The sequence below is a fragment of the Aedes albopictus genome, chromosome 3 (assembly GCF_035046485.1).
Source record: "Aedes albopictus strain Foshan chromosome 3, AalbF5, whole genome shotgun sequence".
Taxonomy (NCBI): Eukaryota; Metazoa; Arthropoda; class Insecta; order Diptera; family Culicidae; genus Aedes; species Aedes albopictus.
Window position 1 is genome coordinate 292,573,917 of NC_085138.1, and position 16,122 is coordinate 292,590,038.

At 40.1% G+C, this 16,122-nt stretch overlaps 1 protein-coding gene across 3 annotated transcripts in view; it reads right to left on the minus strand.

The window, feature by feature from the left end:
• Positions 1–14,960, minus strand: part of LOC109418753 (somatostatin receptor type 2-like) — a 276,019-nt gene extending 261,059 nt beyond the window's left edge. For all 3 annotated transcript variants that reach the window (XM_062861294.1, XM_062861293.1, XM_029857108.2), the window contains exon 1: positions 13,910–14,960. The gene's annotated coding sequence lies outside the window, so the exon portion shown is untranslated. The remainder of the gene's footprint in view (positions 1–13,909) is intronic.
• Between the last annotated feature and the right edge of the window lie 1,162 nt (positions 14,961–16,122).

The window sequence follows — 16,122 nt, forward strand, 5'->3', positions numbered from 1 at the left end:
GAAATCCTGAAGGAATCTCTGGTTGAATTCCTGAAGGATTTCCTAGAGGAAATGTGGGAGGAATCTCTAGAGAAATTTCTGAAGAAACCTGGAGGAATCCTCAGAAAAAGTTCTGGAGAAATTCTTGGCAGAATTCTAGGGGGAATTCTTGGAAAAAATCCTGGAGAAATCTCTGACGCAATTTCTGAAGGAACCTCAGGAGAAATTCCTGAAGGAACTTCTGGTGAAATCCTAGGAGGAATTCCCAGAGAAATCCCTAGAGGAGTTCTTGGAGAAATTCCGTGGAACTACCCCTAGAAGAATTCTGCGAGGAATTACTGGAGAAATTTCTGAAGATATTCCTCGACAAATTTCTAGAGGAATCTTCAGAGTAATTTCTGGACTAATTCCTGGAGGAATTCTTGGAGGAATTTCTGGAGGAATCTTTGGAAGAATCCTAACAGTAATTTCTGAAGAAATTCCTAGAGAAATTCGTAGAAGAATTCCTGGAGGAATCTCAGCAGCAAAAATTCCTAGAGGAAACCATGGAAGAATTCCTGGAGCAATCCCTGGAAATTTTCTGGAGGAATTCCTGAATAGATTCCTGAAAAAAAAATTCAAGGAATCCATTGAGGATTTCTTTTAGAAATTTTTGGAGGAATTTCTGGTAAAATGTCAGAAAGAATTCCTAGAGGAATTCCTGGAGAAAATCTTGGAGGAATTCCTGAAGAAATACCTGGGGTAATTCCTGGAGGAATTCTTGGTGGAATTCCCGGAGGAGTCGTTGGAGATATGCCTGGAGAAATACCTGGAATGATTCCTGGATAAAATCCGGATAAATTGGATAAAATCCTTAAAGGAATTTCTAGAAGAATCTCAGAAGGAATTCATGCTAGGATCCCTGGAGAAATTCTTCGAATAATTCTTAGATAAACTCCGGGAGGAATACCGGGGAAAACTTCTTAAGGAATCCCTAGAGGATTTTCTGAAGAAATTTCTGGAGAAATTGCCGTAGTAGTTTCATCCTGGAAGAATTTCTAAAGGAATTCCTGGGATAATTACTGCAGAAATTCTTAAAGCTATTCCTGGAGGAGCCCCTGAATGAAATCCCAGAGGAATGTGTGGAGGAATCCCTAGAGAAGTCCCTGAAGGAATCCCTGGAGAATTTCTTTGAAAAACCACTGGAGCACTTTCAGAACGAATCGCTGGAGAAATCCCTGAAAGAATTCCTGGAGGAATTCCTGGAAAAATTCCTGGATGAATTCCTGGAGCAATTCCTGGACGAATCCCTGTAGAGATTTTTAGAAGAATTAATGCAGGAATTTCCAGAGGAATCCTGGAAGAATTCCTGTAGAAATTTCTGAACGAAAAGCTTGAGGAGTTCTTGGAGGAATCCGAGGAAAAATTCCTGAAGAAATCAAAAGATCAATTACTGAGGGAATTCTTGGATGAGTTTAAGAAGAAATCCCAGGAGGAAGTACTGAAGAAATCCCCGGAAATTCCTGAGGAAATTCTGGAGGTATTCTAGAAAGAGTACGTAGAGGAAATCCTGTAGCAGTTCCTGAAAGAATCCCTGGAGGAATCTTGGATGTGTGAAGAATTAGCTTAAGTTAAAATTCACAAATAAAAATAAATTAAAAAAAAGGAATCTTGTAAGCAATCCCAAGAAGAATTCCTAAGTGATTTTCTAAGCAGTTCCTGGAGGAAATCTAGGATTAATTCCTGGAGGAGTTTTTGGAAGAATTGCAGGAGGAATTCCTGAAAGAATGCCAAGAAGAGTTCTTGGAGGCCTTTTATTAATAATCCTGGAAGTTGTTCCTGAAAGTATCAAAGAAGGAACTCTCGGGTGAATCCCTGGAAAAAACCCTATGATGAATCCTGGAAGAAATCCCATGAGGAATTCCTTAGGGCTTAGGATATCTCAGGAGAGCTTTCTTACCAAATTCCTGGAAGAATTTCTGTAGAAACCCCTGGAAAAAACTTGAAGACGTCAATTTTTGCAGTAATTTCTGGACTAATTATTGAAGGAACACTTAGATGGACTCCTAAAGGATTTTTTGTACAAAATATTTAAGAAATTCCTGGATTATTATTTGAATAATCTCTAGTAAAGCTTTGTGAAAGAATTTCTGGAAGACATTCCTGCAGAAATACTTCAAATAATTCCATGGAATTATTGGATCAATCTCAAGCAGAATTTTGGAAGAAATGTATGGAGAAATCCCTGAAGAAATCTTTACAGGAATGCCTGCAGAAATACCTTAAAGGATCTCTGGAGAAATTCCTGAAGGAAACCTTGAAAACGGCAATTGAACAATAACTGGAGTCACCTCTAAAGATATCCCTGGATTAATTCCCGAAGAAATGCCTGGTGGAGTCCCTAGATGAATTCTTGAAGAAATCACTGGAGAAGTTCATGGTGGAATCACTGCAGCAAGCTATGGAAAAATTCTTGGAGGAATTGTACATACTCATATAGTTTACGAAACTAGAAACAATTCTAAACCAGTCATCTCGATTCGTCAAAACTGCAATGCCGATTTGCATACTCTAATATCGGGCGACCATGCCGCTTAAAAGTCATCTCAAGTCTGGATTCCCTGGATCCCCTCGTGAAAAATCCTAGTTACGCCAATGTGGGAGCGGGTGATGAGGAAAGGGTAACCACTGAGGAACCTGTGTGGATTGCAAAATCATTTTAACGTAAGTCAGGCCCAGGTCCGGACGGAGTTTCGAACCTGGCCCTAGAAGACACCATTGTAGATGATCCCGAGGCATTCAGATCTGCTATACAGAAATGCCTGAACGAGGAAGTCTTCCCAAAGTTTGGAAACGGCAGAGCATGGTCCATTTGCCAAAGGCTGGTCCTATTGCCCAGTAACCCGTCAGCATACTTGCTTGACACGTAAAGCAAGGAGCGCAAGAGGATTATCCATGCATAGACGTTATCTTGTCAGTTACTAGGCGCTGTCCATAAACTACGTAGACTCATTTTTGGCCATCTCAGAACCCCCCCTCCCCCCGCGTAGACTTTTGTCCATACAAAATTTTCGAAATTTGTATGGACCGTAGACTTTGGCCAGACCCCCCCGTCCCCCCTAACAGTCTACGTAGTTTATGGACAGGCCCCTATGTGAAATATACTAAACTAACTATCATAAGCCGCTTATTGCACACCCTAACGCATTAAAACGGGGAAACTAACCGAAGCGAAATGCGCTCTCTAGCTATACAGGCAGGCAGTCAGGCTTTAATAAATATTTTCATTTAAAACTCATAAATTTTCCATCATTTTCCACCTCATAAAAATGTACACACAGAAGCGTAAAGATGAGCGTTGATGCCCGGCAGTCAGCCATACCTAGTAATACCTAGCACTACTATAATACTAGTGGTTGGTGCACCCCTATGGAACGGTCGTCGTCGTCGCACATTACATCGTTCTGGTCGATTCCTTGCATTTTGCCGTTTCATTGGTTCACACTATAACTATTGCTGCATTGCTGGGTGGGGGTGGAATTGCGAACGACATTGCATCTCGCCAGCCAGTGCACTGAATGTCGACGTCCATCGTATAGTTGACGACGACGACGACGACGGTTCTGTTATTTTTCTCATGGCACACATCATAGTGCTTCGAGGTGTTGGAGAATGCGACAAAAATCAAAATTTGAGTATTCAGATGCTTGAATTCCAAGAGGATGCCATTCTAAACTGAACTTTGTGGATATCGTTAACGCAATTTCAAAATTCTGAGAAAAAAACGAAGTTTTAAGAGATGTTTTGTGAAATTTTACTGAACATCTGATAAAAAAAAACAAAATGAATCAACAACTTTTGCTTACACTTGAACAATTCTAATAGAAATTTCTATGGATGCTTATTGAAACCAACTTCTGCTTCTAACCAACTGTGCCTGCTGATTGCGTTCCTCGTCAATTCCTGGCTCTGCGTACTTATTACCCGTTATCTTTATTCAGCAAAGTCTGTGACCTATATTGCGAAATGCATGCGGTACGGTGACTCGGGTTCGCAGTTTGATTTAGTTTATCGGTGGCATGGGAGCATGTCCGAGCTGTGCTGTATAGGACGTGTCGTACGTTCACATGTGTGGTAGAATCTCGGATTAAAGCAATACACGCTGACGACGTGGCGTAAATTCTTTTCATATACATATCTTAAATTGAAATAAATTGATGGATTTAAGAAGAAATAGTTTTGACATTTTAACGAGATGCTTGATTGATTGTTATCTTTATCTTCCACTACTGGTTTTCAAAAAAAAAAACGATTTTGGTAAGTTTCATGGTTAATTTTCCACGTGATTCCTTGGGGAAGCCAAAGATCCCCAAATTCATCACAGATTTTACTGAAAATTTGTAATGATTTTTATAAGAATCAACATGCGGTAATGTCTGCCTTGCTGTTGTTTTCAAAAGCTTTCCTGATTTTGCCAACATCAAGGAGTATCTGATGTGATTCGCTATAAATTCCTATTGGGATTGCTGCAGAAATTCCTCCAGAAATTCCTCCAAGTATTCCACTTGAAGCTCCTACAGAAATTCACGTTCTGATTCTTCCAGGGATATCTGCAGGGATTCATCCTGGAATTTCTCTTGGCATTCTACCATAAATGCCTGCTGGGAGTAATCCAGAAATTATGACTGCTCAACCGATGTCTCTATGAATACCAAATGTTTCTTCTGTGATTTCTACATTGAGTTTTCAAAGGATTCCTTCGGAAATACCTCTTGGAAATTCCCAAAACTATCCGCTGTGGCTCTTTCAGAAATTTCAGCGATACTTCCAGAAACTCATGCTATGTATGTATCTCTAGAGGTTTTTTTGAAGCATTCCTCCAGGAATTCATTTTGGAATTCCTCTGGTATTACTTCTAATAGTTTTCCATGGGATTCTTGCCGATTATTTTGAGATTGCTCCAACTGTGGCGTCTGCATAGATTCCTTCAGAAGAACATCAAGAGATTTTTACAGGGATTCCTTTGGAATTCGTCAAGCAATTGGGTTTTTAAATTATGAAAAATGTATTCATTTTTTGATTTTATACGAAAGAGCACCTTTTTCTGAGCCACTATGATTTTTTTCAGATTTTTGGAACCTTATTTTGGTACCTAAAATCAATTCCAAAGAGATTTTTTGAAGTCACCTTTTGACAGCTGAGCAACTGTTTGACAGCTCCGCCCAGTACAAACTGCGACGAGGGGTGATTCGCCAAATTGCTCCCATACAAACTTCAAATTGATTTTTAAATAGGTTCCCGGGCTCCAAAATTCATGAAAATTTGGATTTCAGCTCAGTTTGACATGCAGATTCAGAATACAGTACTTTTTCGATTATATCACGAATAAAAAAAAAATTCGCGTGATATATTGGAGCGTGATATAATTGAAAAATCTTTTTTCCGAAGACGTTTATTAATCAAAATACACTTGCACACAAAATAATCAAACAAATATTCTTGTATGTAATTCTTTTTTAACTCATTCAACTTCATGGAACGATGTTTCCAATCTTTACACAGCAAAATAAAGATAATTGCTTAAATTAATCGTCGAGTACTTAACATTTTCAAAAGTGTTTCCAGAAAGTTGGGAATTTCTGGTTGAAAAATCAAAATTAGTTATTTTTGTGATTTTGTCGCGTTACGCTTTGTTGTACAATTTTCACGAAGTTTGAATGTTTTGTCTTTAATTTCTGATTGTTGGATATACTGGTTGGCATTAATTGAACAACATATCAACTTTTGAAAGCCGATAAATTTACAATGTTAGTTATGTCTTCGGAAGTTGAAGTGAAACCGTGGGTCCCGACATGAACGAGCCCCGGGTTGAAAAGCTCGTTAATAATAATTAAAATACATAAAAATGGAACCAAAGTAAGATTCTAACAGAAAACGCCTTTTCTTCTTCTACTTCTTCTTTCTGACTCTACGTTCCCAATGGAACTTGGGCTGCCTCTCTTCAACTTATTGTTCTTTGAGTACTACCACAGTTATTAATTGAAGGGCTTTCTTTGCCTGCCATTGTATGAATTTGTACAGTGTGGGGCAAGTACAATTATGCACCATGCATAAGAAAGTCTAGAAAAGTTCCCGACCGGAATGGGAATCGAACCCGCCGTCTCTGAATTGGTGATCCAAAACCTTATTCACAAAGGCTAACTGGAGACCCCTGATGGAAAACGTAATGAGTGGAATTGACGCATACAGACCGGACTCGATGCAGAGCAAAGCATGGAAATGTGACTCTAGATAATCGAATCCTGTGTCCGGCCTGTCCCCAATGGCACTATAATCGTATACTAATGTGCAAAATATCTTACTTATAACGATTCATGTATCCTATATAGCTTGTAGTATGTGCTTAGCAATATTTGTATCGATTATCATAGCGTGATATAATCGAAAAAAATAGCGTGCGAAAATCGAGTGTGATATAATGGAGCGTGATTAAACAGAACTGTGACAAAATCGAAAAACCACTGTATCGAATGATCTCAACGTCGTTAAAAAAGCCAATTCGCCCTGGAATTGTTCTAAATCTCTCTACAGGAAAGCCTCTTGGGATTCCCATGGGGATTTATGTGGGAATTGCTCCAGGACTGCTGCTAGAAATTAAAGGAATCCCAGCAAGAATTTGTTGATCCCAGGCGTAAATCCTAACGGGTTCCTTGGAGATATCTCTTAAGAAATCATCATTTTTTGTTTTAAACCCGGAAAAATCACAACAGGAATTTTAATAGGATCTTGTGGAATCCTTCAGAGGTATCCTAGGAAGATTTTTTCTCGTCACGCATTCCTAGAGGAACTCCAAGAGCGTTTCTCTAAAGATTTTCCCAAGAATTTCTCTGCTGATATTTCTTCTAGGGTTCCTACAGGACTTCCTCCTGGTATCCTCTTGAAGTTCCTTCGTGAATTACTCCGATGATCCCTTGAGATATCTCCAAGCATCTCTTGAGAGTCCTCACCAGGTATTGCATGATTCTTTTTATGTAATCACATAAGAATTCCTGGGTGCATCTTTGGAAAAATTCTTGGAAGAATCCCAAAACAAATTGCTGGAAAAATCCACAAAGACGAGGAATGGAAACTCCGCTGAGATTTCTACAGAAATTTATTCTGTAATTTCTACAGTGATTTTCTGAAAGGCTTCTTCAGAAATTCCTCTTGGAATTTTCCAAGAATATCTGCTGTGATTCTTTCAGCAATTCCTTCTGTATGGCACCGCTGGAATTGGTGCAGATATTTTCGGTGAGATTGCTCCAGCTGAAATTTCTGGATGAATTCCTCCAGAAATGCGTCGAGAGCTTTTTCTTCTGGGATTACTTAGGAATTCATCTAGCAAATCTACCTGAAATTCCTCTCGGTATTTCTACAGAATTTATGTTGGGATTGCTCTATGAATGCTACTGAAGGAATATCAATAGGATCTTGAATAAATCTTTGGAAGAACCCTAGGAGAAATTTACGGAAGCACCCCGTCAGGCATTCCGAGAGGAATCCCAAGAACTTTTTTATAAAGATTTCTCCAAAGACTACTAATAGAATTTCTCCAGGAACACCTGCAGAGATTTTTTCGTGAATATCTCTAACGGTTCCAATACGGTTTCCTACAGGTATACCACCAAGACGTCCTCTTGAGATTCCTTCGTAAAATTCTCCTATGATTCCTTGAGATATTTCTTCAAAGATTCCTCTTGGCATACATTTAAAAATAAATACCGGGATCCCTTTAGGAACTCGTACCAGTATTTCTGAAGGAATTCTTGCTTATATTGTTTCAAATATTTGTTACAGTTTTTTAAGTCATCTCCTGACGTCATCAGAAGTTGCTTGGCCGCTCTCTAACTAACTTGAAAGTGAAACGATAAGTTCTAATTTAACACATTTATTGAAGTGAACCACCCCTTTTCTCCTCCTAACTCCTATTCCCTACTTTCCTACACCTTTGTTCTCTTCACTTACATGTTAACCAATTCTGCTTCACTTTTTAGCGGGGCGCCCGGTATCCATGCCGCTTGCTCCCTAGCCAACGTTCACGTTCCAGAACGTTCGTCGGCGTCCCGACGCGTTCTTCACACCCGCTCATCATGCGTCGCGTACCGCCGGCCGGCCGCGTGATCGCCGAACGTCTGCAACTTCCCTCCTCTCGACGTAAAGGTGTATATGTCCGCTCGTCCGCAGTCTAATCTAGTTGGATCTTATTTTTAATAAACAATTGACTAATTCTATAAATTTACCAAATATTTTATGCAAACGTTACATATTTCCAACTGCGATATCTCTATTGTTCATGAAAGCCCTTTTGGAAGATTTCCTGGAAGAATCTCAATATTTATTTTCGGAGGAATTCTACAAGAAACTTGTGGTGGAGTTCTTGGAAAAAATCTTGGGTATTTATAGCGGCAATTTTTGGAACAATCCCAGAAATAATTCATGGAAAAGATCCTTGAAAAAATCCCTGGACGAATCGTAAGAGGAATTCGTGGAGGATAGAAGGAATTATTAGAGAAATTTCTAGAACTATCCCAACAGGAATTTCTCCAGAATCCCAACAGGTATTCCTGGAAACATTCTGAGATGAACTCCTGGAGAAATCAGTCAAAAAATCCCTGATGAGATTCCTTTAGATCTTTCTGCTTGGATTACTCCAAAGATTTCTCCCAGTATTCCTTAATAAATCTTTCCTGTGATTCCTCGAAGGATTCCTTCAGAGATTTCTGCAAAGACACATTCAGGCACTTCTCTTAGAATACCAGCAGAAATTCCTTCTATGTTTACTCCAGAAATTCTTAGGATTTCTCCAGTAGTTGTTTTTGAAAGTCTTCGAAGAGTTGCTTGAGGATTCGCAGCAAAAATTGCTTGAGAAATTCAAGCAAGAATTCCTAAAAGAATACGAAGTGGGTTTTCAGTAGGAATTACTGGAAATAAAGAAATGGAGGATTCATTATAGAAATCCCTGATGGCATCATAGCAAAAATTGAAAATATCTCTGGAGGAATCACAGCAGAAGTTTCAGTAGAATGAGAAATTCTAGCAAGTATTTCTGAAGGAATTCTAAGATATTTCCAGGAATTCCTCCAGGAAACCTTTTTGGTTTCAGTTCAGTTGAGATGTAGGTTCTGTTACAGTTGGAGCGCTATTTCAAGAAGAACAGAAGAAGATGTGTTTCACCACAAAGAATAACTTTACCAAAAAAAACCACTAGAATTCCCGAAAACCACTGGAAAAGGCTATAACGGAAAAACTATGCAGAAAGAATCGTTTACTCTTAAAACTAATGAAAAAAGGTCCCAGTTTGTTCGGCATACTTTCCAATAATTCATTTTTCAGCAACTTTATTGAACAGACCAATTCTCCACCTTCATTTCAAGGTGGATAATTCACATATGTGAAAATTTCAAAAAAAAATTATATAGAACAATTACTCCTACACTGCATTTTTTACTGGTAATCAGCAAATTTTGCTGATTTTTTTTTTTATTTTGTGCTGGTTGCGCTCAGTAATACGAATTGCTGTGTATCAGCAATTATTCTCACGTTTGCTGAAGTATCCAGCAATTTTGACAGATTATCAGCAATGCTATGCTGAAATTAAGCTTAAATTTAACTGAAAATTCAGCAATTTCCATTGCTGATTTTTTTTAGTGCCGGAAGCATTTCAAAATTTTGGTTTGTAATCTCAAACCTCCATTTAGGTAGGATCCAATTAGGTAAAATCTATTTAGGTCCCTCCATTTAGGTAACGTTACCTAAATGGAATTTGATTGTCATTGGTCATCATTGATGACGTCAAACCCGACATCAACCTATCATTGACCTGTTTTCATTTTGGCCGGCAAACCCAATATAAACCCAACAGTTGTTCGATGTTGGTCCAACAGTGGCCCAACATACGATAAAAATTGACCCGACTTTAACCCGACATTCAACAATTTTTCAGTCTGGCGGAATTTTGCAGGGTTTTTCGTGTTTCGTGCCCTTCTAGTCATTTGAATGACAAGTCTGACCTGAGACCCTCCAAAACCCCCGAAAATGCCCCTGAAGCCCTTCCTTTCCTGAGACTCCCTTGAAAGTCCTCTGAAACTCCGCATGACCCCCTTTAAATCTCCTAGTCCTCTCCCTTCTAGAACTTCTTTTCAACCTTGTACTCCATTTAGGTAATAGACTGAATCCATTTAGGTAATGAATCCATTTAGGTAAAAATTCTATTTAGGCAGTCCCGACTCATTACCTAAATGGAGGTTTAGGTAATATCTAATGGATATATGGTGATATAGTTGCGAAAAACATCCCTTTTTATAAGAATCTGATCCAATAACCGATAACATTCCGACGTTCTCTGGTTATTTTTACAAACTAGACATGTGTATGAGTAAACTATTTAAAAAATCAATCCATTAAGTATTCGCTGAACGGGTAATTTTTTATTTCGGGTAAAGATATTTAGTAGCTCTCATTGGTTTGCTGATAACATATTTCAAAATATTTTTTTTGTAATTGTGTTGCATTTTCCCCTACTTTTCACTCGCGATTTCAATGATAAAACGGCCTACTTTTCTTCACTAAAACAAAAGTGCCGAAAAGTACTACTTTTCGGCACTCTTTAAAAGTGCTGAAAAGTAGCACTTTTCGGCACCTTTGCCAGAACCCACTTTTCGACAACTTTCGCGGCTACCGTAGAAACAGCTGCTGCTTCTACATCCTCAGAGCAGCTCGAATCCGAATTAGAACTTTACAGATTCTGATTAGGACTACAGCAGATCAGACGCAGAAACAGCAGCTGAAACTACTTTTGCTGTTGCCCATGCTGCGGTATGACGACGACGGGAGCTTGCAAATTTATGACACCTACCCTATCATAGCCTACCTGATCGAACAAAAGCACCACGGCGCTGACGCGCACGAATGGTGGCACGTGGTTCCTCTTTGTACAAGTTCGTGTAGCAAGGAAAGATTATACTGGGTATTTTTCAAGTATTTTTGCAATTACAAAAAACTTTGTATGCAACTCGTTGCAAAACTCGATTTTTTCAGCACTCGTCGTATTTATCCAACTCGGCAAGCCTCGTTGGATAAATGTACGACTCGTGCTGAAAAAATCATCATTTTGCAACTTGTTGCATAAATAACTATTTCTTAAACTGGCCAAAGCCGGTGTCCCTATCTTAAGATAACAGAAGCACAGGTTGTCATACAGTTGTGGGACGACCCTAATGAACATGAACAGGAGTCCCGAGAAACACTCCAGGAGAAACTCCGGGACGTCATCTGCACTATATACCTCTAGAGAAACTCTTGTGGTGATCTCGGGATAAATCCGAGTAGAAATCTCACGAGAATGTCTTTGGGTAAATAGCAATTCCACGTCAACTTTTTACTGAGTAAAAAAGCACTAAAACGGCCTACTTTTTTCATTAAAACAAACGTACCGAAAAGTCCTACTTTTCGACACTTGTGCTGAAAAGTAGCACTTTTTGGAACTTTTGTCACCATCCGTTTTAATTCGTTTTCGTGTGTGTAATCAATATTAGGATGAACTGCATATTAATTGAGTATGATTGACCATGATACGGGAAGATTCATTTATTACGTCCATCGTTTTTCGGGATTTCTAGACCCCCCCCCTCCCCCCTCTGTCACGCTATTTTCCTATACCTAATACATGTACTGTCACACTTTCTTAGACCCCCCCTCCCCCCAAAATGTTGGACGTAATTTTTGAACGTTCCCTACTCAGTTGTACCTCATTCTGCAGAAGTACCTAACCTAGATATTTCCTATTCATTTTTGGTAATATCAAAAAAAAAAATGTATGGTCATGGTCATGGTCATGGATTCGATACCAGCCCCGGCCCTTTCGTCACTTGCTGTAAATTAGGTAAAGTGATTCAAGAATCTATCATATTGTGGCGGGCATCCACCCATCACTGCGAGAACCCTCTACTAAAAATAACAATTTCCCAGAAACACTCCGACATCCGCAACATCTTGCGACCTGCAGTGAGCAAGCGATCGCAATCATCATTTTTCTCCCCTTCCCCACTAAAAGCAACTTGACGTAGTAGATACCTCCTCTCCTCTTCTTGGCCTAACGTCCTCACTGGGACAAAGCCTGCTTCTCAGCGTAGTGTTCTATGAGCACTTCCACAGTTATTAACTGAGAGCTTCCTCTGCCAATGACCATTTTGCATGTGTATATCGTGTGGCAGGCACGAAGATACTCTATGCCCAAGGAAGTCAAGGAAATTTCCTTTACGAAAAGATCCTGGACCGACCGGGAATCGAACCCGTCACCCTCAGCATGGTCATACTGAATACCCGTGCGTTTACCGCCTCGGCTATATGGGCCCTACGTAGTAGATACCTTTTCAAATAAAAGTAAAAGATCCCCAATACTCACACACTGAAGATGCCTATAGTCCCAAGCAGTTATCCCCTTGATCCCCTGTCTGAGTGTAGCTGATCCGGTGATGTAGCAACTATGGGTGGTCAATCATGCTCAAACGCTTTTCTAACCGAACTTTTTTAACAGTGGAAAATTTGATGGAAAACTATTTCTTTGGATGACCAAATCAATGGCAAAGAATTTCACAAACAAAAACATTGTGTCTATGGTCCCTCGTTCTTAAGTTATGGTTTTTCAAAGTAAATGTTATCCGTGAACATGTGTTGTTTCTCACTGTAGTAGTTTTCCGTAAAATACAACAACATAAACTTTTCCATATTTTGTCCCATTGTGTAAGGACCACCCTGAATATTTGCAGTGTTTTATAACTACATAATCTTATTCAAGCTGGTTCTGTTCATGTACTCATGTATACGACAAAACGTTTATCTTTATCATTATTCTTTTTTTAATCCAAAACCATCATTCAAAGCCTGATTTTTCAATTGGATTGGTAGATAACGCTTAGGCGCTGTCCATAAACTACGTAGGCTTTTTTGGCCATGTCAGACCCCCTCCCCCTCGTAGACTTTTGTTCATACAAAAATATTGAAATTTGTATGAAGCGTGACTTCGGCCACAACCAACCCCCCTTTGAGTCTACGTAGTTTATGGACGGGCCCTTAGGAATGGTAATCCAGAGATTGTGAATCTGAACATAGTGTGTTATTGTACTTGCCTGACAACATACATACCTAATTCAAACAACGGCCGGCAAAAAAAATGTAAAATTATTACGAACATTTATAACTATAAAAATGAAAAAAAAAAAAACTGTAATCCCTATTTTTCATACATATTTATATAGAGAGGTCATGAGAGGTTATGTCAGACTAAAGTAAATCGTGTCAGAAGGTTCAGAAGATTTCCACATCACCCACTCTGTCCGGTATATTTTATGAATTAGACTGAAATTCCTTCTTATTTAGAATTCATACACCAATACAATCAGAAAGCATTTTGTATAGAATCGCTGTAATTAACTACCGATTGTCCGGAGAAACACGGGTCGTAAACTTAACCAATATTGTAAACGGGCCTGTTCCATTCTGCTCCATCCTGTTCCATCTAAAACAGCAATCTATATACTACAGTCAGCGATTCGCACGACCAATATTCGCAAATCCATTAAATTGGGTAATAAAACTGCTCTAGCGAAAGCACTATTCTTCGACGCAAGCAACAGGGTGGATTCTGTTGCCTGCCATTAACCACGACGTTATAAACGGGCGTTTTCAAATATTTAGACATGGCCTGGAATTGCTCCATTTTTCTATTAAAAGAAAGAAGGGAATGACAACAAATCTGGGAAAGTAGGTCACCAACGGAACCATGTTACTTAGGGTGAGGGCAGTTAAATATTTGCACGGATATTAAGTTACTCGATCGGTTTTGATTGGGTTGCAGAGGAAAATCATGTAAAACATATAAAATTCCTACATCGAATCCTAATTCACATTTTACCTTGATGATAACCATACATCCGACGTGTTCTTCCGCTTCCGGCGTGGTTCTTTTCCGCGGCAGACAAGCGATTTCGGTGTTTTCAATCAACTCAATCTCGGCATCGGCACTGATTAACTCTGGAAGCTGAGAATAATCCGAACGCACACTCACTGATAGCTTAGCAGCGAGGGTTTCTTTTGCATATTCACAGCTGCGCCTCGAATGCGAAATCACTGCTTTCTTAGCTTCTTGGAACACACTCGCTATCTTAGGCCGGTACGATTACTTGATTGAATTTGCCTGCTTTACTTTTTTTCTGCTACCACTTTATATGTTTAGGCTATATGCATGCTCGAGAAACTGATAACAAATTTCCATACGTATTTCTCGTTGGATGATGGCACACGGTAAAGTAACACTGCTCAAGTTTCGTAATTCAGCTCACGGCGTTGACGTTGTATCGTTTTCGAAGTGTTTTTCTTCATCCACAGTAAACGCAACCCAAGCCGAACGCGGGTGGACACTGAAAACGATACGTCCTCTTTAAGTTTTCGTTTTCGCCTCGTCTCTAGCGCGAAAACTCATCCTCGGCTTATGAAGGCAATTTTCTTTCAATTTCTGCACCGTCACACTTTTTTAATCATTTCTAAGACAAAATGCAAATATTCACTTCACTTCACTCCGGCCACAGTGCAAGACGTACAGATGACTACGGAGAAAGTAGTATCACCATCATCACTCTCCTGTCTATCCTCAACAGCTGGAATCCACTTCTACAGAATTATGCGTTTCAGTTACAGTTGTCGGCCCCGTTTCCAAGAATTCGAAAACTTTAACAAATCACTTCACCAAGTTCCAATAAGTGTCCCGCGCGTTCCTAATCCGAATCGGATCCAGATTTACCCAGCAGCATCGGTGGAAGCACACCAGTCACCGAACGAGTACGGAACGTTAATGAGATTTTACGCCCTGAACTTGAGTTTATGAACCGGCTTCGCGAACGGTAACATCATAACTGTCGGTTCATGAAATATGTTACGGGATGGTAAACAACAATGTTGGGGGGACGGGACTGGCTGCTGGCGCACAGAGGAACGGATGCTCGGCTGTCGTGTCGCCGTGGTCAGAGGAACAGAGAAAACAGAAATCACCTAGCTGCTCCACCAGCTGTGGCAGCTGGCATCGGAGAGGACCACAATTGTGGGTGTTGGCGCTCACCGAACCGACCGAGCACGAGTCAAGATCTCAGACGATTGGCGCGCGATACCGACTGTGTTCATCCGTTTTGAGTAACCCCCATTCCCCCTACCGACAGTTTAACATCTGACTGAGTTCAGTGCCACGCGGTCTTCCGCCATCTAGACAACTAGATCGTGGGTCGGTCATCGCGACGTCGCCACTCAGGGCACGAGTGAGCGATCGAATGTTTACGGAAAATGAGTGCACCGGGTAACAGCGACGACGACGACGATGCTCGTCTGGGTGTGTGCATGCATGTGGTGTCGCTTCCCCATCCCCAACAAATCCAGCAGACGACCGGCACGGCGGCGTCTTACTATCACCGTGGCGACGTAGACGGTGCGTAAATTACGGTTCCCGAGGTGGTTCAGATAATCAAACTGGGAAAAACGGGAAATTAATATTTTAGATATTGTGATTTTTAAGGCGAAACAAAGAAATAACGCCCCATCTATGTAAACGTCATGGGTATATCAAAAATTAAGTCAATGTTTTGGGTGTCTTTCGCTTTGGAGGATTGTTGAACTTAATATGATAGCTGTGATGGAAATAGAAGGAGGCGCATGGTGGTTAAATTCCACATGATCACTCAGATTGCGTTCTGTGTAAATTCTGCGTGATTCACTTCGACGGTTTTCTACGCTTTTCTTTCGTCTTTACCAGTCGTTGTCGGGCTAGACCAGCTCAATTTTAGATCTATTTTACTTGTGAAGAAAACCTCATTAAATATAGTAATGTGAAACTGTTGTGCCCCTCTTCGAGCGTTATGTCCACAAGTCTCTTACATATAGTGCATGGTTGTATCTACACAGTTCATATTCATTGTACACGGTACACACCCACTTTACTCCCACGGATATTTCTCTGTTTCTTTTGAATTCCGTCCGGGATTTCTCCAAGAAATTCTTCGCGGTTTCTCCACACATTTGCTCCAGGACTCCTGCAAGAGTTTCTTGTGGGATTCATAGGGATTTCTTGATAATATTTTTTTC